Source organism: Macaca nemestrina, chromosome 2 (assembly GCF_043159975.1).
Source record: "Macaca nemestrina isolate mMacNem1 chromosome 2, mMacNem.hap1, whole genome shotgun sequence".
In the NCBI taxonomy this organism is placed as follows: Eukaryota; Metazoa; Chordata; class Mammalia; order Primates; family Cercopithecidae; genus Macaca; species Macaca nemestrina.
Genome location: NC_092126.1, coordinates 124,685,960 through 124,713,176, shown reverse-complemented (window position 1 = coordinate 124,713,176; position 27,217 = coordinate 124,685,960). Strand labels below are relative to the sequence as shown.

Genomic DNA, 27,217 nt, shown 5'->3' with positions numbered 1-27,217 from the left:
GTGACTACTTTATCATTTTACCTGTTGATGCTTTGCAATGGCATTTACTCTAACCTGTGGCTACATAGTGCCTAGCAATGAGTAGTGGCTTTATGAATACTCAGTGCCAGAATGAATGGACAACATTTATGAAAGTGACTGTATTTTAGAAGCGGGAAAGATGGTCTGCAGTTTTCTGTGTTACAAAAGGATATTTGGAAAATTGGTTTTTAGAAAGATTGGTATTGAACAGATTTGAGTTCATCTTGAACTGTGTGTATTAAAAATCAAACAAACATACAGCAGAAGGGACCAATTATTGCTAATAAAGGTGTTAAAAAATACAGACTGCTTCTGTAAATGTGAGGTTTATAAGTAGAGACAATAAGAAGAACCATGTTCCAGGATCCAAGAAGAACTCTAGAGAATGTCAGGTGTGTTTTACTCTACAGTGTGTCTGGTGAGTGTCTGTTTCCTTGGCAAGGTGGTATAATGAAAACAGAAGTATAGACAAGGAGAAGTAGAGAAAAAAGCACTAGGTTTGGAATCAAAATACCTGGATTCAAGTCTAGCTCTTCAGATGACTGTGAGGACTGGCAATGTGACTTTGGGCAAGTCCACTAACTTCTCTGAAATAAATAACTACTCTCAGGTTTTTTGTGAGGATCGGATAGCATGTGTGCTAAGTGCTTGTGTAACCTCTTAAATTCTGCACCCATCTAAGTTAGTATATTTTAGTATAGATGACTGACAAAAAATGGTGGCATCAGCTAGAAGACAGTAATGGTGCAGAAATTTGAACTCCTCCTTCCCAATTCCTAAGAGCCCTATGCATGCTTTGCTGATGTATGAGGCAAAAAGACAACAGTTTCTTCCAACCCTGGGTTCCAGGTCTTAAGAATCTAGACTAGATGATGGTAATGGTGATGACGGTGCTACTGCTGCTACTGACATGAATGATAAATTCAATAGCAGCTATTATTTCATTAGTATCCATTCTTTGTCAGCCAATTTTCTTTCTTTCTTTCTTTCTTTCTTTCTTTCTTTCTTTCTTTCTTTCTTCCTTTCTTCCTTTCTTCCTTTCTTCCTTTCTTCCTTTCTTCCTTTCTTCCTTTCTTCCTTTCTTCCTTTCTTCCTTTCTTCCTTTCTTCCTTTCTTCCTTCCTTCCTTCCTTCCTTCCTTCCTTCCTTCCTTCCTTCCTTCCTTCCTTCTTTTTTTGAGAAAGAATCTCACTCTTGTCATCCAGGCTGGAGTGCAATGGCACGATCTCGGCTCACTGCAACCTCTGCCTCCTGGGTTCAAGTGATTCTCTTACCTCTGCCTCCTGAGTAGCTGGGATTACAGGCATGCACCACCATGCCCTCCTAATTTTTGTATTTTAGTAGAGACAGAGTTTCACCATGTTGACCAGGCTGGTCTTGAACTGCTGACTTCAGGTGATCCGCCCACCTCAGCCTCCCAAAGTGCTGGGATTACAGGTATGAGCCACTGTGCCTGGCCTGTCAGTCAATTTTCTAGGCGATTTATATACATTACTCAAAATTTTTTGAACAGGCAAAAAACAAGTAACTCTATTAAAAGATGGGCAAAAGACATGAACAGACACTTCTCAAAAGAAGACATATAAGTGGCCAAGAAACATATGAGAAAATACTCATCATCACTAATCATCAGAGAAATGCAAATCAAAACCACAGTGAGATACCATTTCACACTGTCAGAATGGCTATTATTAAAAAGTCTAAAAACAACACATGTTGGTGAGGCTGTGGGGAAAAAGGATGCTTATATGCTGTTGTTGAGAATGTAAATTAGGTCAGCCACTGTGGAAAGCAGTTTGGAGATTTCTCAAAGAACTTAAAACAGAACTACTATTCAACCCAGCAATCACATTACTGAGGATATATCCAAAAGAAAACAAAGCATTTTATCAAAAAGACACATGCATGTGTATGTTCATGCAGCACTATTTACAATAGCAAAGACATGGAATCAGCCTAGGTGCCTATGAATGGTGGATTGGATATAGAAAATGTGGTGCATATATATCATGGAATACTATATAGCCATAAAAAAAAAAAAAACAAAAGCGTGTCCTTTGTGGCAACATATATGCCATTATCCTAAGTGAATTAATGCAGGAACAGAAAACCAAATGTTCTTACTTATAAGTGGGAGCTAAATGTTGGGTACTCATGGACATAAAAATGGCAACAGTTGATACTGTGGACTACTAGAGGAGTGAGGGAGGGGGGGAAGCAAGGGTTGAAAACCTAACTGTTGAGTACTATTCTCAGTACCTGGATGGCAGGATCATTTGTACTCCAAACCTCAGCATCATACAATATACTCAGGTAACAAACTTGCACATGTACCCCCTGAATCTAAAATAAAAGTTGAAACAACAAAAAAATTTCTTATCACATTTCTGTGAGATAGTTTTTGTTGTTGTTATCCCCATTTTTCCTCATGAGTAAACTCAGGCTTAGAGAATTTAAGTAACTTGCTCAGTGTTTCACAGCTATTTACAGTGGAGTCTGGTGACTCCATCTTTGTTGAGGACTATCTTTGTTCTATGCCAATGAGTCTCTAACAAGCATCAGTTTTTCCTGAAGGGCTTGTTAATACCTAGATGGCTGGGCCCTCTTCCAGAGTTTCTGATTTCGTCAGTAGGTCTGGGATGAGTCCTGAGAATTTCCAAGAGGTACTGCTGGTCTGGGAACCACACTTGAGAAGCCTTCTTCTATACCATGCTGGTCTCATTCCATAATAGATTTAAGGTAGTTCCTTTTTGTGCTTTGCCTTTGTTCTAGTTCAAAATATCCAGAAATCCTAGGTTCTTTTGGATTTTAGGACTCTTTGGAGAAGGCAAGAGAACTTTCAGTGGCTTTACATTTTTATCTAGGTCCTTTCTAGAATCTGGAATACCATTGGACCTTCTAATAGGTGATTGATCTCCGTGGGTTTTTCAAATCAGTAACACTTACATCAAAATGCAGTTTCTCCTTTTCCTTCTCCTTTGATCAGCTTTGATCTAGATCTGTTTTTCTGATTTATAATAGGAATATTCATAGCCCAATTTGTTCACTGATCCATGGATCTACTGCATTGCTGATATATGCAACTGCAAGGGAGAAGAAAATATTTTTCTTTTCCATTGCTAGGTTAATGGCTGAGGCCCCTATAACAAAAGAAAGATTAATAAGAGAAAGAGACATAAGTTTATTTAGTATAAGTTTTATGTGACATGGAGAAAGGAAGACTCAGAGAAACAGGGAAACTTGTATATTTTTATGCTAAATTTGATGAAGAGCGAACAGTTGTGTAGAAGTGTGATTGGACACAGGAGTGTGATCTAATGGTAATAAACTGGGGGGAACTTAGCAAGCCTTCTTGGTTCAGATTTTCCTCTTTACCTGTGTGCCTTCAGAGATAATGACATTCCTTTCCTCCAGGCATAGGGAGGGTACCTCTTGAATAAGGCATATGACCCACTTTAGAGGAAGGCTGGAGATTTCTTTTATGGCCTGCTTCAGGGGAAAAATGTGGGAGAAGGTCAGAAAGACTTTCCTGCTTTCACTGTTTTATCAAATGTCAACGTGCCATATTTTGGGGTAGTTTGTCAGGAACCGCATCACAACAAATATTGTTTCAGCCTTCTGTGTGCCAGACGCCTAACTGGGTGCAATGGTATGTAAAACCGGATATGGTCACTACCATCAGGGAGCATTATTCTAGTGAGGAAAAGAAACATTAATCAGAAAAGCTGGATAGATAAATGTCAATGGTGTTAAGTGCAAGAACTACAACAGGAGATCTAAACTTCTTGGCGGAGATGAGGGGTAGTTAGGCAATGCTTGTTTATGGAGGCTATAATTGTGCCCAAATCTGAGTGAAGATTAGGAATTAACTAGGTCCAGAAGCTGGAGTGGGAAGGAGGGAAGAACATTCCAGGCTTGGAAATGGCATGTGCAGAGAGTATGAGAGACAGGAGTATGGCGCAGTCATACAACTTAAGTCTTGGAATTGACAGCCTTAGTCCAAGATTTATACATGTATTAAAGAATAATTCTCCAAAAAAAAAGGTGAAATCATGACTCTCATACTGATATAAAATGATAACATGTTAAAGATTAGGTCAACTTGTAATGAGAGAACCAGCCAAATATTATAACTAGTCTAATGAGAATTCAAAAAGCCCAGACACATTTATGTATCAGGAATACTGAAAAGAATCTTACAAATGAAGGCAAAACTGGTTTCTGAGGATGGGGTAGGGGGATTAATTGAACCTCCAGAGAACAGAACACAATTTGCTTGCCTATAGGCAAGAATTATTTTGCATTGTTATAATTTATCTATAATTTACAGAGTTGAAAATTAGTCCTCATAAAATCAGAATCTGATAATATTGTCATCAGGAAATGGGCTCCTTTATATTCTAGACAAAGCGTAGTTTTATATTTATTTTTTTCCTGCAAGTGCTTGAATCATAATGTATGTTTATGGTCTAGAGCTAGTTGGATTTGGTTTTAAGGGCTCCATAGCACAGATGTTACCCCAAGAAGTATGGGGTGGAATTTACTGCTAAACCATTTATATACTACCTTGAGTATGATCTACCATGTTGAGTAAAATCTCCAGCTGGCCATACCTTGGTAATTCCCTTTAAACACAGGTTTAATGGATGGCCTATGACTACCTTCTTCCTTCTTCTGATAGGAAGCAAAAAAAAAAAAAAACAAAAAAAAAAACCTGAGAAGCAGCAATCAGAAAGTCAGAGTAGAACTTGGCTTTCATTCAGGAGCCCCTCTGAGAACAAAGAGGGGCTTTGTAGTGAATCTGAGAACCAAGGTTGTTTTGCCAAGGTGAGGTCTGCCACAGACTCCAGAGGGTTTGCAACAAAGAAAAAAATTTCTTCAAGTGTGTCAGGTAGAGTCTTAACTAAAGAAGGATAATCATTTGGTCAATTAACAGGATGACTGGTGCTGGTGAGTTTTAATTGATGATTTGCTTTGTTGAAATGTTAAACCAGCGTTGACGGGTACTACAACTCTTTAACTGGCACTCCCACTCAGGAGTCATATGTTAAACACTTCCCTAATATTTAAGAGAATCAAAAAATCAACCCCTTTTTTCTCTTATAAACTCGGTGTGTTCAATGTAGACACCTTGTTTTCTGTATCAGAGTCGTATTGTGCAAGGAGACAGAATTAGAATGGCGCTTTTAATTCCATTTGTAGCAAGTTAGAGTTCCAAATGGCAATTTCATGACTGTTTGATAAAAAATGTCACTGGTTTTGATTGAGTTGTGTTATTAACCTCTAGCTAGAGAGTCTTTTTATTTTTATTTTTTTGATTTAGTGCAAATATATCTGACTTCTCAGTAATGCATACTGTCTCTTGTTTCTGCTAGAGAACTCTGGACAATAGAATAATGCATTTCATTGGCTGGTTCAGTGCAAATACTTTAAATAAAGAAATGGCAAGATAAGTAACTTACCTACAGATAATAGCAGTGCTGATTTTTTTTTCTTCTCCAAATGTAGTGAAAGATATTAAAACTGTCTCTTAAAAATAGCAATCTGTGGCTGGGTGTGGTGGCTTATGCCTGTAATCCCAGCACTTTGGGAGGCCGAGGCGGGCGGATCATGAGGTCAGGAGATCGAGACCATCCTGGCTAACATGGTGAAACCCCCGTCTCTACTAAAAATACAAAAAATGAGCCAGGCATGGTGGCACGCAACTGTAGTCCCAGCTACCTGGGAGGCTGAGGCGAGAGAATCACTTGGACCTGGAGGTGGAGGTTGCAGTGAGTTGAGATCGTGCCACCGCACTCCAGCCTGGGCGACAGAGTGAGACTCCATCTGAAAAAAAAAAAAAAAGCGATTAGTTTTCTTCTGCTCTAATCATGGGTGAAAGTGTTGTGAAATCTGTATCTTTTTTTTTTTTTTAAACTGTGGATGATTTAGTTAAAAGGAAAAAGGGGGGAAAAAAATTCCAACCGAGCAAAAGCAGACTTTCTATTTGCTAAATCAGGCCTCTAATAGTAAACAGCTCAAAAAGCCTTCCATAACATTTATGAACAATTTCTCAATTTTATACCCAGATATTTCTATTACACTCTGCAAAGGAGATAATCTGGGATGAACAAAAGAGAAGAGCCTTTTTTAGATTGAATAGACTGGACAATTCAGTAGCGAAGTGCGCGATTACCAATCTTTCAAGCAAAGCTTTTATGTAAGGCAACTTTATAACTTCATCCATTCCAAAGAGAAATGCATTAAAGACCATAGGGAAAATAAAAGGCAAAAGAGAAATGTAGAGAAATAGCCCATTCTTTATATCTCTATAGCCACTTGTTTCATGGCTATACTCCCTGAGTTAACCCAATTTAAAGCCACAGTGTAACTTTAAAAAAGGCATTTCACTGTTCCCCATGGTAGTCAGTCTACACAAATAATGAGAGGACATGACTACCATTATTTTTCTTCCCTCTATTGTTTTAAAATATACTTATCTCTTCCACTGTATGTTCCTGTGTTTTATTGCATGGGAAAACGTAATAAGTGTCATCAATAACAGCCATCTTAACATGCTGCAGGAACTGTCAAGTAACAGTGATTATTGTAAAAAACGAGCTTTCTAATTTCCTTGTGGCTTACAGAGTAATCTAAGTCAAAATTTCCGAAGTCCTATCTTTACAAAGAAACAAATACATTTATTTTTTCCTCTAATGGATGAACTTATGTACATGATTCCTACTCGACGGTAGATCATGGCACGTTTTTCAAAGCTTGGGTCTCTGACCATTGCCTCAGAATCACATGAGGCACTTGTAAAAAGTGCAGATTTCTGGGTTCTATCCTAGAGTGATGAAATCTGATTCTTGGGGCTAAGGAGGTGGGGGTGGGATGAGGGAGAGGAATGTGTAGTTTTCCCAAATTCTCCAGTTACATTATTAGCACATTTGAAGTCTGAATGTTGCTTTATGGGAATGAAAAGCCTGGTGATTGTAATAAACTGTTGAATGTGATATAGAAAGAAAATATGCAGTAGTTGTGGCAGCTGTTGTATATTCTTTATCTTATTCTTTCCATCATTCCCCAATGTCAAAAACTCAAGGCACAGTGTTTTTAACTTGGCATCAAAGTTCTCAGGAGCCTCTCCTCGCAGAAAGAGGCATGTGCACATAGACATCACATTTTGCACATGATTTCGGGGGGCTGATGACCCCAAAGAGCCTAACTTAAGAAAAAGAATTCTATAGGTGAAAAATAAATGCTGAATTAGGGAAAATGAGGACTAGTAAATTTGAGTTAAATTGGTATCCTACTGCTAATTCCAAGCCAAAACAAACCAAAATTGAAATATTACTCTAATCACAGACTTCATATTGTAGACAGAAGAAATCAAGTCTTATATTGTATATAAGTATTGAGAATTAGCAAGGTAAACATTTAAGAATATTAAACTAATTCATCCCCTTGAAATCCATCCATGGACATTGATGGCTGCTCCTTGTATCCAGGAATGTTTTGTCTAATGGGATTATTTTAAGGGGAAGGGGATGTGAAGACACCAAGTGGGTAAGGAAGAAACATGCCATGTGTATCCAGGCCGTCCCTACAGTTGAATCTTCTGTGCACTGAACGAAGATGCACATCTGAGGGTGTGGGTGGGGTTGAAATGCAACTTGTGTACCCTATTGTGGGACTTTTGTCTCTGCAGGGAGGGAAACTTTTATAATTTGCCTTTTACATATAGATTGTATCAAACACACACCTAACATATTCTACCTATTTTCATTCATGAGGCAGGCTAAGTTCCTGAATGTTCTCTCTCATTGGATCAAAAACTCCATGAACCCCAGATAGAAAATGTTAGTCCTATTCATCTCAGATAGCATTACTTTAGATCATATGGGAGGCGACCACAATTATTTGTAAATTATTTATTAGAATAAACTACAAGTCAGGACTGCAGCAAAGCTAGAGAGAAATTAAGTATTTGTTAGAATAAGCTATTTTTTCCCTTTAATGGTAAAAATTTAATAATGGGCAATCACATTTCAGTCTAAAAAAATTAGCAGCAGTGCTGGATTTTGGTCTAATATCATGGGACTTTTCCCAGTCTCCATGTAAATCATCCCACCTTGGTTGCAGTAGTGGAGAAGGACTTGTCACTAGGTCTTCTAGGTTGTCTAGTGGACTGCTGAAGTTTAATTATGTGTTGTTTTATGGTGTCTGGCAATGTGATTCCCCTCCTGACATAGTTTATGAGCTTTTTAAAAATAAGGATCATCTGACTTTGTGTTCTCATTTGCTAAAAAGCATTCATTCTTTTGGTTCTTGTAGATCCTATTGCTGTAGTGAACTTGGACCTGATATTGTTATTTTGTAAAAATGTCCTCAAAATCAAATGTCACTGAATATAAAGACAGTTCTAATTAATTAATGCTATGAGAAAGGTAAAAGGAGGGAGCATGTGAGGACTCTGTCAGGTGCTCTGGCCCTTCTGTCAGAGATGAAACCATATTCGTAATGTGAAGTAGGGGGCAAGGACTGCCTCCATTAAAGAGCAGGAGATGAAATGCCCATGTGAGTGCAGCACTGTACATTTAGTTAGACAAATCTCCCTTTAATTTACAGCTTCCTAGAAAGAGTTATATTCTGCTTCTGGTTGCCTGTGGTTTTATTTGGTTACCAATTATGGAAGCTAGTTGTGTTTCAGGAAGCCCTCTGAAAGGTGTGCATAGACAATAAATCCTGTGCCTTGCTAGACATATTGATGGTTCTGTTGATGAGAGGTTGCACAAAGTCAATAGTTGACTCTACTGCATGGTGACATTTGCATTTAATAAAAAGTCTTGTTTATTGTAGCTTCTGTATAAACACAACTGGCACCTACTGTGTCATAGTGGAAAATGCTAAGTGGAAAAGAAAATGTGTGGCTGAGAAGGAAATGTAAATATGAATGATTATTTTTATTTTTTTGTTTGTTTTAAAACAATTTGGACCTCAGGTCACAGAGGTAGATTAATTATAATTTCAGTTCATGACTCACTGTCATCCATGGTAAATTCTGTTTTATTTTACAATATTTATTTAATAATATAACAGTCATAAACCTAAGAACTAAATATTACCAATAACTTACAAATTTGTGCCCCCTTTTATCCCATCTCTGCTTCTTCGTAAGAGGTAACTAACTACTCACCTCATGTCCATCATTCCCTGTCCTTTTTAATTTTAAGTTTTATATATACTCTTGTCAATAACCATTTAGTATATTTTTTAAAATTTTCTTCTATGAATGGTGCTGCTATGAATGTTCTTATACACATTTCCTGGTACATATGTGAGAAAGTAAAACATGGCTCTACTGGCAACTAGAACATAAACAATACTCAGAACAAGGCATAAACTAAGCCATTCTGTGACCCTACAAATGACTAAACAGCCCTCTCTTCTGACTATCACTGTGTTTCTCAGAGTGATTGCTGCTTCTAGGCCAACTTCAGTTTGTTTCAATCCCCCAAACCCTAGAGGAAGCCACTGATAATTCCCCTTTACTAAGATGCTTCCAAGGTTCCTCTGGGGTACTTTCTCCTTTGCTACAGTAAGTTGAACCACTTAACTTTGACTACCAGTGTGTTCCTGGTGGCCTTTAACTGATGGAGTTTGACACTGTTCTCAAGTTTCTCTTGGGTAATATATACTTAGAAGTGAATTTTTAGGATGGTAGATTATATGAAAATGCAAAGCTTATAATCTTTAAAAATCTTGCCAATCTCCATTCAAGTGTGTCTCATCACATCTTACTTTCATCCACCATGAAAAAAAAATCTACTTGACCCATTTCTGTGCACACATTAAATGTGCAAGACATTCTGTGTATATATAGATGTATCCCTTACGGCATATGGACAACTCACTTCTTTTCTTTAAAGGAATATATGTTTATTCTCTCTGTTGTCATATGGTATTTTCAGTAGCTGAATATGCTTAGCAAAATTTCTTTTATGTTTAGTCTGTGGTTTATTTATCTTTTTAAAAATTCAGGTGAAGAATCATATCCATGAGGTTTTCTTCAATTATAGCAGGCTTTTCATTTTTGAGTGACCCAAAACAGTGGTTTTCAAAACTTTAGTAGGCGTGTAAGAATCATCTCAAGAGTCTGTATTTGTAGGAGAATCTCTGGAGGATTGTAAGGTGGAAAGAGGGTCCTAAAATGTGATGCAAATAGATAAATTAGTCACCAGTGTCAAGAGGAAAGCTCCCATGCAGAGTCACACTTTGTCATACCTAGAAGATGAAGCATTGGCATGATGTTGCTAATTACAGAAAGATGTTAATGAAGTGGATATTAAGCTGAACTGGGACACAGTATAGATTATACCATAAGTGAGTGGTATTTGGTGAATTAATGAGTGTAATGCAAGGGAAATTATATAAACTGTACCTCTTTAACTTGGAGGAGGGGTATGATATTTTCTTGAATCTATTTAAAATTCATGCCTCAGTACTCATTGCTAGGTATACGTGGCAAACCAAACAGATATAATTCCTGTCTCAGGGACTTCGGGTTCTTGGGTGGAGAAATAGACCATAAACAAATGATTTCAACATTATTTAGGGACCGTTTTGATAAATGTTATGAGGAGGAAGTTCAGGGTGCTGTGAGAATGGGTAACAGGGGCCTCCTTTAGTTTGGCATCTCCCCAAGGTCACTGATGTTTTTGTGAAAAAGTGAGGTTTAAGTAGACTTAAAGAATGGTAGGTATATGGGTTAGGGGTTCCAAGACCGTTACCAGGTTCAATGATTTGCTAGGAATACTCGTAGGACTCAACATATAGTTGTACTTGCAGCCATGATTTATTACAGGAAGATAAAAAGCAAAATCACAAAGGGAAAAGGCGTATGGGGTGAACATTAGAGGAAACTTGATGCAAGGTTCTGAGAGACCTCTTTGAGTGGAGTCCCATAGGACATGCCTAATTCCTTCAGCAATGAGTTGTGACAACACATGTGAAATGTTATCCAACAGAGAAGCTTGTTAGGGTGTCAGCACCCAAGGCTTTTACTGGGGGCTGGTCACATAGATACTGTCTGGCTAGCACATGCCAACATTTTAGACTCCCAGAAGGAAAGCAGGCATTTAGCGTTTCATTATTTGAACAAACAGTTTGGGCACAGTGAGCCACTCTTATCAGTTCTGGGAATGATGGTAATCTTCCCAAGTCCATGTTCCCAGATGCCAGCCAAGAGTCAGCTTTGCAAGCAGGCCTTTTTCTCTTATGTCTCTTTTATCATCATAAAGTGAAGTTAGTAGATATTACCTACCTACCTGCATACTTTTTTAAATTCTAAAGATAGCAACCTCAGGCCTTCTATGGTAACTCTTTTCTGCACAGCATAATCACTGACAAAAGTAGGAATGAAGTAGCATGATGTCTTAGTCTTGCTTTAAAATATTTCAACAAAGAAAAAAAAAAAAGGAGAAGATGAATGAAGCAAATGTGGGAAAATCTTGATGACTGTTGAACCTGGGTGGATAGGTACTTGGAGTTTCATTATACTTGTCTCTCATTTTATTTGAAAATTTTTATGTTAAAAAGGAAAGAAAAGAAACAAGAACAAATAGTAGGTGTTGACTAGGCATGGAGAGGGCTAGATTTTGTTTATTTCAGTTCTGTTTGATTCAGTTTAATTAAAAAAATTAATCTACCTACTTCAGTTTAATTCAATTATTATTTAGCGTCTATTATTTTTTAGGACTGTAGCAAAGTCCTGTGAAAGTTATGAAGGTCAGCACCACATTGAATCTCTGTGTCTGTGGGCTCATCCATGAAATGGGTGTGCTCATAAGTCCCCTGTCTTATGAGGAGACTTTGAATATCCAAAGAATTGTCGTAAAGTGAAAGAAACTCCAAGTTTCATTAACAGCCATGAATGTTATAATAAATGTAGATTGCTGCCTTGGGGAGGCATGAGATTCTCTCATTGGCTTAGAAGAATATTCAATGAGGCAGAACCTTCCTGAAGGGAGCGGAAATGATGGCAGGGATATTGCCTGGGAGTATTGCCTTTGGCAGTGGCTTGGCAGGGGAAGAGGGCCTGTCGGGTCCTCCCTTTGAGGGGGTGAGATGATGTGAACTAGCTTTTATTTAAAAGGGAATAGATAAGCTATTGAATTGGAGTACATCAGAGGCTTTATTTGAAAATGCTTTCAAAAGCTGTTTTGACAAGAACAGGGAGGAGGCAGTGGTATCATTAAATAAGCTGGCAACTTTTGTAACCAGCTTTTTGGTTTTCCACCTCAAGGGAGAGTCAATAAACTTTGATTCCCAGCATTAATGTAATTATTTTGATTTTTCTGGCTCATTCCAGGGAAGGCTGCAGAGCTGCAATATCAGATGGCCGAAAGCAATTCAGAAATCCCATGTCCCCAAGGACTCTCGCTGCCATTCAGAAGTAGCAGGAGAGGGGGTGGAATAAATCATTTCCTCTGATCTTGTTAGTGTTGAGAATATTACGGGGAAGCAAATGCATTGCCGCTCTAATACCAGAAGGCTACTGCAGACAGAAGGAAAAAAATAACAGAAGTTCTGTTTTTCCTTTAAATATGATCTCTTTATATATTTTAAAAATTGTTTTATGAGGGGTTTTTCCCTCCTTTCTGATTCTACAGGTTCTTCCTTCTACATTATCATGTTGTCTGTCATCCAGGGATTCTTCCTGATACTGCCCCTGGCAGCTGTAATATACTTAATGTCAATTGTTACTCCAGTAATATGTTCGGTTCATTTAGTGTAAATGGTCCTATCGTTCTGGGAGGTTTCCCTGGGCCAAGTGAGAAATGACGTTCATAAATATCCAGGCTTGCGTGGCTAGAGGAATCTGCCACGTGCGAGCCTGGTGATTATTTTTTCTTTCTAGAAGATATACTGTATTTAATTTTTAAAATGCCAGCTGATTTGGGTTTTTTTTTAAGACAATGGGCAGTCGTGGAAAGAATAGAGCAGTTGAAATTTCCTAAAGATGGGAGCAGAGGCACAGAATGTATTCATCTTGAGGAGTTAAACTTTGATGTGAAGAGATATACATAGTTGCAAAATGTGGTTTTACCTTGTCCCCTAAGAAATAAAATTAAAGGTGATATGTATCAAGACTTGCTAACAATAATTTAAGGCTGGGCCCATCTTACTGTAAATTGTAAACATACCTCGAGGCCTAGGCTATGGACATTGGCTATAAATCACCATTTTCATAATAATAGCAACAACCTGGCCATGACTTTCAGAATGCTGTGAACATTGTCTTCTGTAAGCAAACTTCCACTTACAAGTTTTAGGCCTCTGATATTAGAAAGTCAGCATAACTTACTCAGGTGTATCTTTACCTGAGAAAGGATTTTTGATTTTATTTTCTCCAGTGACCTTGTCAATTTGGGCTCCATCTATATCACCAGAATGATCTATCCTGTCACTCAAAGACAAAAAGTGAATAAAGCCCAAGTCATTAGATGTTTAGCAGTTTGAGGCCAAAGAAATCCGGCAATTTTGACTTTTTCCAACTGGGTGTTCACTATCATCAGTCATTTGTTTACTGTCTACACACTCTTTTCTACCCTTTAAAAATAGTATTTCCTCTATTTAAAGAAGCTTGGATTTTCCATATTTTAATGTTTCTGAAACAATATCTTACAATTGATATGCTCACTTAGCATCTATTTCTTCATGTTGTCAGCCAAGCTATCATTAAGCCAACTATTTTTCAATTTATGGCAACTTAGATTTCCGAAAATGTTATCTCTCAAATTCCTCTTCCTTTCTTCATCTCTGCTGCTATCACTTGAACTTGGACCACCATTGTCTTTTTTTTTTTTTTGAGATGGAGTCTCGCTCCGTCACCCAGGCTGGAGTGCAGTAGCATGATCTTGGCTCACTGCAACCTCTGCCTCCCAGGTTCAAGCAATTCACCTGCCTCAGCCTCCCGAGTAGCTGGGACTACAGGTGCGTGCCACCATGCCTGGCTAATTTTTTGTATTAGCCAGGATATTAGCCAGGATGATCTCGATCTCTTGACCTTGTGATACTCCCATCTCGGCCTCCCAAAGTGCTGGGATTACAGGTGTGAGCCACCGCACCTGGCCCCACCATTGTCTTTTAATTAAACATTTGAAAAAGTTGGCTAACTCGTCTACCCACAGCCATCTTTCTTACCTCCAATCCATTTCTGATATAGATACCATACTGATCTTATGAAACACAGCTATGATCTTCTCATTCCTCTGTTTAAAGTCCTCTCATGGCTTTTCATTGCTTTTAAGACAGAAACCTGAATAATTACAGTGGTTTATAGGACTTTGCCTGACCAAGCCCTTGCTTTCTCATCTCATCTCTGGCTCTATCTCCTTCTCCAGCCTCCATGCTAATACGTCAGAGCACCCCAACTTCAGTCATTCAGAAGCCATATATTTACCATATTCATGTCCTATTTCCTATTTGTACCAACACGTACTTAAAAAAAAAAAAAAAAAAAAAAAAGGTATTTTTGCTTCTATTTCAGTTAATTGTAAAAGGAAATTGTTTTACCACCTTAAATGGAAACTACTGTTCTTCTAATATGTATTTCAAAACACTTGAATCTATTAAAATTAAAAAGTTAGCCTTTTTATCAGCAAAAATTCAGCTGCGTGCTTCCAGTGGTTCACTTACCCCTTTTGGCAACCAGTTCTCTAGCTGAAGCTCTCTGCTCTGTTATCTCTGAGGATTCTTCTGCCTTTAAGGGTTTGGCCTCTTTTTCTATCTCCCTGATCTCCTTTCTCTTCACTTAGCTAACTCTTACCCATTCTTTAAGTTTCAGCTTAAACAGTCTCTGCCCCAAATTAGATTCCAGTAACTGTTTAATCCCATCAGATTAACTGTCCTCTTTTGAAGCTTATAGAAATTACCTACCCACTTGTATACTTAAAAAATTGTATGACAGTTAACTACAATATAAAGGAGAAAGAAAAGGGAAGTGGCTTACAATAAGCTAAATATTTCAGTGTAAAGGCTTGGGCACAACTGTACTTGAAGACATAATGAATTAATCAAATGCTTAGATCCACTTGATATGAGTAAAATTGGATATAAGGAAAGAATATCAGGCCAGGAGTGGTGGTTTGCACCTATAATCCCAGTACTTTGGGAGGCCGAGGTGGGCGGGTTTTATTTTCTCCTCACAGTTGAGGTCAGGAGTTGGAGACCAGCCTGGCCAACATGGTGAAAACCCGTCTCTACTGAAAATGCAGAAATCAGCCAAGCTTGGCGGCGTATGCCTGTAATCCCAGCTATGGCTAAAGCAGGAGAATCACTTGAACCCAGGAGGGAGAGGTTGCAATGAGCCGAGATCACGTCACTGCACTCCAGCCTGGGTGGCAGAGTGAGACTCCATCTCAAAAAAAGAAAAAAAATAAAAAGAAAAGAATATCACAAGCTACTCTGTGAAATGAGTACAAGAAATGAAAGATGAGAGGTTTGAGGGATACTAGCATAAAAGCTAACCTTCAGATACATATTAATAGTAACATACATGATGAGAAAAAGAGGGAAATAACCTTAGTGGAAGTGGAGCTAACATGCTAAGATAAATAATACAGTTTTGAGGTAGAGAACATAGGCAAGTATGCCATTGCTGGAAATGAGTGGGATTTACTCATAAGGGTAGCTGCAGAGTCATTCCCTATATTATGAAAAGGGACTGAGTGGTGTTGAAGAATCACAGGAAGAATACCTCTAATCTTGAAATCCTGTCTTATGTTGATGCATACCTTTGGTCTCTAGTTCTTAAAAAGCACTTCGGTAGGCAACAGGGAATAGGGAATGGATTGGAAAAAGAAACAGTAATATAAAAAGCCATAAAGAAGTTGTGGGGGAGACCTCTAGGGACAGTTTCACTGTAAGACTGAGAAACAAGAAGCAAATCCAAAGTCAGTAAATAATTTTAATCAGTAATTTTCACAGTGTAGATTTCTCATCATTGTGCTATAGGTTTTTGTAAAGGTATGTACTATGACAGTAAAATGAAATATATATAAAAAAATGCTTTTCATGAATGCAATTTGGTAGTATCCTTGACTTTCATGTCCCATGGCCAATTTAATAATATTTGGTGCTAGGCCTATTTCTCTCTTATGTATTTGCATTTGACAGATAAGAATGCAAACTAATATAGTTGTGTTATATTGGTAGACTGGGTACCAAAAGCCCCATTGCTGTCAGTGATGGGATTTTCTGAAACAGTGAACAATTGGTAAAGTGTTGAACAAAACAAAATACACTATTCCTTCCGTTTAAATGCTAGTTGCATTTCTGAAAAATTCAGTGAAAATTAAAAATGTGCAAAAGATACTTTAAGCTATTATGTAAAATAGATAATTATAATTTTTTTTTTTTTTAATCTAAGTGAATGTCTGTTGGAACATTTGAAAGTTATGAGGGATCCAGGATCATTTTTCATCATGTGGGCCTGTCCTACATAAGAACATTTGGTGGCCCTGTTGCCCCTCAGAAAATATGAGTTAAATGGCTGGGCATGGTGGCTCACACCTGTAATCCTAGCACTTTGGGAGGCTGAGGTGGGAGGATCACTTGAGCTCAGGAGGAGGTGGAGACCAGACCAGCCTGGGCAATATAGGGAGACTCCATCTCTTAAAAAAGAAGGAACATATGAATTATGTCCCCCATCAATGAGAGAGCTCTTCACACTTCCAAAAAAATCTCTGTAGGGAACAATACAAACCCCATTGATCACTACGATGTAAAAGCCTCTCAGTGGGCTCTGTATCTTCCTTCACATTTAGCACACTTGTAGTAACTTGTTCTTTGGCTATCTTCTCTGACAGATTGAAGGTTCCGTGAGTCCAAGGAAAGTTGGGCTCATTTATCATTGTATCTCTCTGCCTGGGACAGTGCCAAACATATGGAAGATTTTCAACAGTTACTTGTTTGAATGAAGAAAAGGACAGGGGCAGTGCCTTAGGCTGCATTTATAGGTACCTTGATAAATTAACTGGAGAGGGTTGGAGGTGACACTTGACTAGTGTACCCATGCATCTGAGTTTACTCAAGATAGCCCTAGTTTTTACCGGTTGTCTCTGCATCTTGTCCAGTTTAGCATTTTTTTATGTATACATTTTTTTGAGATAGAGTCTCAGGCTGGAGTGCAGTGGCACAATCATGGCCCATTGCAGCCTGTAACTCCTGGGCTCAAGTGATCCTCCCTCATCAGCCTCCTGAGTAGCTGAGACTACAGGTGTGCACCATCACGTCTGGCTAATATTTTTGTATTTTTTGTAGAGACAGGGTCTCACTATGTTGCCCAGGCTGGTCTCGAACTCCTGGGCTCAAGTCATCCTCCTACCTGTGCCTCCCAAAATGTTGGGATTACAGGTGTGAGTCACGGCACCTGGCCCAGTTTAGCATTTTTTAAAAATAAAAATAATTTTACTTTGGGAAATCGTTTTAGAATAGGACTGTGTTTCAACTGTCAACCAGTAAAATAAAACCAATTTTTCAGTCAACAGGTGGATTTTTAAAAAATAAATTATTTTTAATAATATAAATAAAACAATTTTTGTTTATTAAGCTTGTTAATTTTTATTTATTACTTTTATTTAATTTTATTACCCCCTTCAGTCTCAGAAGTGTCTCATTTTGGATAATAAATTATTTATAGTCACCCTAGGCGTGATCCTTAGCAACATATCAGAAGGTTGTCCTTGTCATTGTCCCTAAAGAAAACCCTTCTCTTCTTTTCCCCTGGCATGGGGTAGATGTCGTGGAAATACCGTCTATTACTCTGCCATCTACTGGTCCAATTTCAATGGTTTCTCACTTTTCTGAATGTTTTCTTTGACTGGTGATGACCTTTCAGCCCTGAAATATTTGCCTCTTAATTACTTGAGAGGTTTGCTTTTAGTTTCATAAATTATTTTTCTTTCTCTACTATACTTTCAGTTAAATATAAGTTTTAATTGTTAAAAATAACAGATTGAGAGTGTTTCTATGGAAAATTTTATGCCTTTGAAAATCTTTCCATTGTGGCATGAAGATCCAGAAGAAGCAGTCCCCACTGGGCATATAACTTCTTTCTCTTCTTTTGAACTCTTCATCTAGGAGTATGAGGTTTTACAAATTTATGCTCTTTTGTCCATTACCTTTTCCTTAGATTGAAACCAACACGTTATGAATGTTTAAATACATTGCTAACTTAAAATAAAATAACCGTAAAAGGAAATACTAGACCTTGCTTTAAATTTAAAAACTGTATCTCGTATATTTTCCCTTGTATTAATTCAAGAGAAATTACTGCATATGCTCATGAAAAAGACATGTACAAGAATGTTCATGGAAGCTTTATTTATAGTAGCCAAGCACTTGAGAAAATCCAAATGTCTATCCTTAGACATCATTGTAAACAAATTGTGATATAATCATACAATGAGATGCTACTCACCAACAAAAAGGAAAAAACAACAAATATATATAACAATATGGATGCATCTTGAAAGCATTATGTTGCCAAAAGAAGCCACAAACAAAATAATACACACTGTATGCTTCCATTTATGTAAAATTCAATAGCTGACGAAAGGAATCAATGATACTAGAAGCCAGAAAAATAGGGAGCTAGGAGACTATTGCTAGGAAGGATCAGGAGGTAATTTTCTGGAAATAACTGCATACCTTGTTTTAGGTGGAAGATTCTTGGGTCTATACGTATGAAGATACCATGGAGCCATATACTTAAGATTTGTTTATTTTACTATATATAAATTATCCCTTTAAATACACCGTAGAGAGAAAATAATTCATATAGAATTTCTTTTTTATTAAATGACGATGTGTGTTTGTTTCGAACATTAATACAAATTGAAAGAAAATAAATAATTGATAGTCTTATCACATAAATAATTTTCTTCCCATCTTTGGTCTGTGCATAGTTTTTTGTTTTTTTAAACTTTTCTCCTTTCTATCCTTCTTTCTGTATGTATTTAACTGGACTTTTGAATCTTAGAATAATTCTTTTTGAAGTTAAAATAAGAAGTTCATTTTTGAAGTTACATTTATGATGGATCGTCTTCACATTAACACATTTATCATGAATATACTAGCCAAATGATAATGCCAGTTGTAGCTAGAAAGAACTTGGGATTTGTTTATAGTTTTTTCCAAGGGTGAAAAAGGAACTGGCTTTCCTGTAAATGAGTAAGTTTCCATGATTCTCCCGAAATCTTTACTTCATTTATTTTTCTGATCCCTCATCTCATATTGTATTTTCATACAGGGTTGCCACTATAGGGGAATCATTTTAAACCCATGGATGTAACTATTAGTTTTTATATTTTCATACATTTATAAATCTTCTATAAATCTTGATCGAATTTTTTTCTTTTTGTTAGGTTCAGAGAATAGCCATGAAGGTCTCAGTACTGGGAAATTTGGGGATATCATGCAGCCTGACAATTCATCACACACTGTTCTTAAAATTCATACTGCAGCATATTAAAATTGGATCCCAAGATCCCTTGCAGAAGGGCCTTGGCACTCTGACTCACCTTATATTGAGCCAACGTGACAGAAAAATACAACATTTTTTTCTTTTTTCTTTTTTCTTTTTTGAGACGGAGTCTCGCTCTGTCGCCCAGGCTGGAGTGCAGTGGGCGATCTCGGCTCACTGCAAGCTCCACCTCCCAGGTTCACGCCATTCTCCTGCCTCAGCCTCCTGAGTAGCTGGGACTACAGGCACCCACCACCATTCCCGGCTAAATTTTTGTATTTTTCAGTAGAGACAGGGTTTCACCGTGTTAGCCAGGATGGTCTCTATTTCCTGACCTCGTGATCCGCCCGTCTCGGCCTCCTAAAGTGCTGGGATTACAGGCGTGAGCCACCGCGCCCGGCCAAAATACATCATTTTTTTCTGCCGTCAAAGGAAACAAGTATGAAAATAATGGATAAGACGTGTAGTCTAAAACAAAGCAACATAATTTGCCGTGTGAGTTGCCTAATGTGTTATATAGTTATTATCTCGCTTAAGCTCCCTAGGTAATATAACTGCTAATATTAAAAATCTGTTTTGTTTTGTGGCCTCAACAGAACATTTTGTCTTGAGACTTAATTAATACAATTCTGTCTTAGGCGTGTATTTTAGACACACTGGGTGTACCCTTAAATAACCTTCAGGAACAATACTCATTTCTGCACTGTTTCGAGAGGCAGAAAACAACAGCAAAAAGAACTTGGTACTCTATGTTCTCTCTGCAACCAGAAGAGAAGAATTTTGTTGGAAGCATCTTTATTAGAGGCAGCTGTCAGTATGGGATTTATTTCCACTGGGTGGAAACAAAAGGCGCTACAGAGGAATGTACATAAAGATAGCACCCATGAGGCATTCGGATAAATAAAAGTAGGCAATATTAATGATGCTCATTAGCAGATGTCACTGCTGGGGATGAAGTAAATTCCACACCAAAGTGTTTCATATATTACACTTTTCAAAACTGTCAACTTTTTGACTTTGATGTATGTCCATGTGAATAGTTTTAATAAGTTCCTACAGTACTTTCTTTGCATATACCCTGAGGAATTCTATGGAATTGCTGGCAGCAATATCACAAAGACATTTTTTGCCTAATGATTGGTGCTTCACTTGGAAATCTGAAGGCTCAGATCATTACATTCCTACTTATTCATGGTGCAAATATTTGTCTAAGAATTAGTTAAAAAATATTGTATGACCAAGCAGATTCTGTAGTTTAAAGCAATCTTCCATGGGCTGTTGCCTGTATAACTAACAGAATTATGTATGCATAAAACTGCTTTTACTGTAGAAGCCAAAATGCAGAATAATAGCTTGTCAAACTGTCATTTGCAAGTGAGATCATAGATTTTATAGTCCAAATTAGGTTGTGTTCTTTTCCTTTTTGTCAGGTCATATTCTAATAACCATATTGTGCACTAAACCCTGTGATTATCCCAACACTTGACAGATGGTAGGCTGTTAATTTGTATGTAAGAGACAGTGATTGCCAGCGCCCTAACAGTATTCAGCAAAATATGAAATGTCAAAATCCACTTTTGGTTCCATTTTGCTTGACTTCATTTTAGCAAGGTAATGCTAGGCAGAAGAGTTTCAGTAGCTCAGCATATGTTTCATTTTACTACTCTGTATGGTTTTACTAACCACTAGAAATAGAAAGGATTAAGAAAGAAGTAATTTGTTTTATGTCATGCTTTCCCCTTTCCTGTGGAGAGTGATCATCAGCCTGAAGGGTTAATTGAAGGGACTGAATGAGAGCTGAGAGCAGACAGGATTTAATTGCTCAATATCGAGGATAATTGTGGTACAGTAGTAGCATACACTGATGTTTATAAGTATAGTGGGGACAAAATAATTTAAAAGTTTAAGTTAAAAGTGCACTGGCAAATTCACTAAAAAACTTTTGGAACTACTAAACGAGTTCAGCAATGCGGCAAGATACAAGATCAATATACAAAAATCAATCTTATTTCTATATACTAGCAGTGAACAGTCTGGAAAAGAGATTAAGAAAACAATCTTATTTACAATAGCAGCAAAAAATAAAATATCTAAGAATAAACTTAACAGAATTATAAGATGTGAAAACTAGGAAGTAGTTGAAAGATATTAAAGAATAAATAAATGGAAAGATATGCCATGTTATTGGATCAGAAAACTTAACATTTTTAAGATTGCAATACTGACCAAAATGATCTATGTATTTAATGGAATCCCTTTAAAAATCCCAGCTGTTTTTTTATTTTTTCCCCAGAAAGCGACAAGCTGATCCTAAATTGCATGTGGAACTGCAAATATCCAGAATAGCCAAAACAATCTTGAAAAAGAAGAAAGAAGTTTGAAGACTCACACTTACTGGTTTCAAAACTTGCTACAAAGCTATAGCAATTAAGGCTGTGTGGTACTAACAAAAAAGATAGATCGATAGAATAGAATTGAGAGTCTAGAAATAAATCCTCACATTTATGGTCAATTGATTTTTAACTAGAGTACTAAGACAATTCAATAGGAGAAACATTAGTCTTTTCAATAAATGTTGTTGGGACAACTGGGGTTATCTACATGCAAAGAATGACTTAGGACTTGTACCTCACACCATACATAACAATTAGCTCAATATGGATCATAGACCTAAATTTAAAAGGTAACAGTATAAAACTCCTAGGCAAAACCATATGAGTTAATCTTTGTGATCTTGGGTTAGGTTTCTTAGATATAATACCAAAAGCACAGGTGACAAAATTTAAAAAATAAATAATTCAGACTTTGTCAAAACTTAAAACTTTTGTGTGTCAAATGACAACATCACAAAAGTAAAAGGATATACCTAAAGATGGGAGAAAATTTTGTATCTGATGATGGACTAGTATCTAGACTATATTAAGAACTTCAGCAACTCAACCATAAAATGACAAATAACACAATTTAAAAATGTGCAAAGTATCTGAATAGGCATTTTCCCAAAGAAGATATACAAATAGTTAATAGCACTTGAAAAGATGCTTAGTATCACTCTTTACTAGGCAAGTCAAATTAGATCAAACCAAAACCACAATGAGATACCACTTCATTCACACTAGAATGGCTAAAATAGAAAAGACAATAACAAGCACTGGTGAGGATAAGAGAAATTAAAACCCTCATATGTTTTGGTGGGATTGTAGGATGGTGCAACCACTTGGGGAAAACGTTTGACAGTTCTGCAAAATGTTAAACATAGAATTACCATATAACCCAGCAATTCTATACCTTCCTAATTATGTACCCAAGAGAATTAAAAACATATCCACACAGAAACTTGTGCATGAGTGTTCATAGTATCATTATTCATAATTGCCAAAAAGTGGAAACAGTTCAAATATCTATCTACAATGAATGGATAAACAAAAATGACATATTCCTATAATGGAATGTTATTTGGCCATAATTAGTAATGAAGTGCTGAAACACGCTACAATGTGAATGAACCTTGAAAACATAATGTTAAGTGAAAGGAACTAGTCACAAAAGGATACATACTGTATGATTCCATTTATGTGACACTTCCAGCACAGGCAAATCCATATGCATAGTAGATTAGTGGATTAATAGGGCTGCAGGGGTAGGGGGAAATGGGAGTGACTGCTAATGCACATGGGCTTTCTTTTTGGGATGCTGAAATGTTATAAAATTGATTGTGTTCTTGGTTGCACAATTCTGAATATACTAAAAATGAATGAATTGTACATTTTAAATGGGCGAATTTTATGGTTTGTGAAATGTATCTAAATAAAGCTATAAAAAAAGCACATTGGCAGTAGAATAGTAAAGGTAATTCATTTATTACATTAGCATGACAATAATTGCCTGGATTGTCAATGTTACACTACTTAGAGACGAAAGAATGCAATTTTTCACTTCAAAACTCCAAAACCAGATCTGCAGATTTGTTTGTTTGCTTGTTTTAGACAGAGTCTTGCTCTGTTGCCCAGTCTGGAGTGTAGTGGCACGATCTCAGCACACTGCAACCTCTGCTTCCTGGGTTCAAGCAATTCCTCTGTCTTAGTCTCCCGAGTAGCTGGGACTACAGGCACCTGCCACCATGCCTGGCTAATTTTTGTATTTTTAGTGGAGACGGGGTTTCACCTTATTGGCCAGGCTGGTCTTGAAGTCCTGACTTCAGGTGATCCACCCGCCTTGGCCTCTCAAAGTGTTGGGATTACAGGCGTGAGCCACTGTGCCCAGCTAGAAAATTTTTTTTAGGTAATAATTTTCTTGACACATCTGAATGCTAAATAACGACAAGACCAAGACTAGTCAAAGGCTGGTCAAAATCTGCAGCACCATACTGTTTAGAAATGCCAAATGACCAGTGGTTTTCCAATAGTGTAAGCAACTATCTCTCAAAAACAATCATGTAACACATAACACATACATAATATGCATGCACTCTAAATATTAGATGCTATGTATATTATAATGTATTATACATACATATAAGCATACACTATACATAAACATTAAAAAATTGTACCAAGTTGTACTTATGACTGTTTTTTTCTTTCCCAGTAATCCTTCCTAAGGATTATGTCACATCTTATTTTTCCCTGTTAATTGGTTGGATGATTTCTGTTGTAAAACATTTCTTTTAAATAAAATGAAATAGTGATATCACGTATTATTGTAATTTAAAAAGAAGTTGATATCTTTTCCCTCAAACTTGTATCTTCACAATTTGTAAGGCTATTATTAATTTTGTCATGTTGTGGTAAGGGAAGGGTAACATTCCATGCAGGCAAGAAACAAATATGAAATTTACTAAAGATAAAAAAAATTCCCTGGTAAAGAAACACAATTTTAAAATACGCTGTAAGGTATATATTAATGATCTTCACTAAGATAGTGAAAAAAAGCTTTAAGAGTACGTTTTTAAAGGATTTTGGAGGTTAATATTTTGCCCTTTCTTTTTTGCTATGTGTCAGAGTTCTAGCTTTTCCCCTAAAATATGGTCAGTACAGGCTAACAGTCTAATTTTAAATATTAACAGATACTCATGATACGTTTTAATCACCCTTGTGATAATGGCATGGCTTAAGAGGTCCTAATGAAAATGTTAATGTACAGATAATTTGTGGAATAATTTTTTATTAAATATTATAACAATTATTTTTTCTTTTTCTATGTCATTTTATAATGATCACTTTTAATGGTTGCATGGTTTTCCATCCTATTGTTATGCCATGAGGTAGTGAAGCACACTGAATTTTAGAGATGAGCTGGAGCACTTCCAGCCCACTCATTTAAAAGAGGGGCTAAGGTGATCACAGCAGGTTAGCAGTCTAAAGTAGAACCCTGGTATCTTTTTCCCACTTCAGTGATTAGAGTCACATTCAAATACATCATTGACTTGATTCATTTTGCATGCAGTTCTCAGTAGCACTTCTATATACAAAATGATGCATAATCACATTGTTCTTAGATATTGAGAGAAAAACAATAAAAGATGGAAGTTTAATACTAAAGCTTACTTTTGACTCAGCAGACTAAAGTTTTAGTCCCTGGGAGAAAAGGGAATCAGAGGAGAGAGCAACCTGGTATTTTCTATACTTTAAGAGCAAAACCAAAATGAGAAAAAAGATATAATCAGAACCCACCACCATCCTATTTCGGCACAGCATGTAATTCTCAGTTCAAAAAAAAAAAAAGTTTTTTAAGAGAAAGCATTTTAAGATAATATCTCCATGAGCCATTTCTGTAAAAAGCAAGTGAGGCTTTGACTCCCCCTGAGAAATTGCTTTGCAATTGTCAAGGTGCAGAGACATGGCTCTGGGAGGCAGATTGGTCGTGTAGGCTTGTGTGAATGAGCTGATCTGCATGAAACTTGAATAGTAAACGAGAACCCACTGTAAGGCCTGGGTGAACTACCGTCATCCCGGTCATCCCCGTGATGCAGATTTCCCAAAGAAAGAAGCCCTGAGTGACCAAGTACTCTACTGCTGGGAACTGGTAAGAACTTGGTAACTGATTTTGAGAAATGACATTGCGATTACAATCCTGAGAAAGCTGGAGCCTCCTCTGGGTCAGCCAATTGAAGAAGCTATAAATGACCTCCATTTTTCACTGAATCAGGGAAACATAAAGCAGAGAACATTGGTCCTTGATTTCTTTCTTTCTCTCCCTCCTCACCCCAACCCCCTCAGGCTGTAAAAAGGAACTGGAAGCTACATTGTAAATGATAGTTTCTGTGTTCTGTTTCTGAGACACAGTCTCACTCCTTGGGTGGAGTGGCTGGGAAGGATGTTTGGTATTGACTTTCAAATGAACATATCAAATATCTCTCTGGGCTACAGAATTTCTTTATCCGATATTGCCACAACAAGGAGCTCAGAGGTATTTGTCTGTATCCCTCTGGGCCTTTTATATTCTGACTGTTGAATGAAAGGAGCAGAGGACTAAGACTTCTCTTTGAAAAGGAGAAGTCCATTATCAGTGTCTTTGAAGCTCCGAAGAGTGAGTACATTCTACTTGGATAAAGCACCACAATAGGTGGAAGGAAGCAGAGACAGCCTTATAAATTTCCCTGTGAGCAAGCAGACCTATTGTTGTCTTTATTAAAAATATGCCTCCAAGCAGGTGGTCCTGTTCTGAGTGATACCCCCGAGAGTCGGCTTGAAAGAAATCACTGGAAACTTCGTAGGTCCCTAAAACAGCTTAGGCTGTCTTGAGAAATGTGAAAGGCGATCAGATGACTGTGCTGAGTGTTCTGGGTGTGTTTAACATATGTATCCTCAAATTTTAGAACTTGAAACTTTGGCAATTATGTTAATAAAGGTAAATAAACTAGTTGACATCAACACATGCATTCTGTTTGTTCTTTGTACATCCGTGTACCTGCCAGAGAGGACTGTGACCCAGATTCCATATGTATTCAAGACTTTCATTAGATAAGAGTGACATATACTTATCATTAGAGCATACTAATTAAAGCAGAAAGTGACATTTCAAAGTAATGATGCTCCCTAGTGTCTCAATGTAAAATACTCCCTAGTCTATTTTTAATGAACTGATATGCTATGTATGTTTAAAATATTATTTTGTTATGAACTTGTGTTTTCATTATTTCAATGGTGATGATGACCGGTAAGGTGGGACATTCTTCTAGAAATAAGGAAAGAGGCAAGTGAAACCTACCAAGAGCTTCGGGCTTTGATTGCAGTCATATTCAGGGTGCATCCATGCATTCTTGCATTCATTTGGTGCTTTGACTGTGTGCTTGCTACTTGCTACTGTCTGTTCTAGGTGCTGGGGATTCAATTCATTGGTTACTAGGACCCAGATAGTTCCTTCCCTCAAGGAGCTTACCCGCGCCCTTTGATTATGATCAAAGCCGTTCTTATATTTTTTGCATCCTCTTTTGCATCCTCACTAGTAGCAAAAAGGATGATTTGTTCAGTGCTGGTTATAAATCCACCCTTGCCAGTTACTACAAACTCGTAGGTATTCTTAGTGGATAAGGGTAAGGATAAGAGTCTCCTTACTTATTCCATATTTTTTTCCTTATATTTGTTACTGAATGTATTTTCCTCATAGTAAAAGCAGACTCATCATCATCATCATCATCATCATCATCATCATCATCATAGTCATTATTTATTAAGTATAGAAATCC

General features: G+C 37.2%; 1 protein-coding gene and 1 long non-coding RNA gene across 32 annotated transcripts in view; both read left to right on the top strand.

Annotated features, from left to right (window-relative positions):
• The window catches only part of LOC105483059 (fragile histidine triad diadenosine triphosphatase), a 1,492,666-nt gene that overhangs the window by 66,801 nt on the left and 1,398,648 nt on the right, over window positions 1-27,217 (top strand). The gene's annotated exons all lie outside the window — the stretch shown is intronic.
• LOC139361992 (uncharacterized) lies at window positions 3-25,258 on the top strand. Its single transcript, XR_011620132.1, has 2 exons — window positions 3-20,025; window positions 21,824-25,258. It is a non-coding gene; the product is annotated as an uncharacterized lncRNA (long non-coding RNA).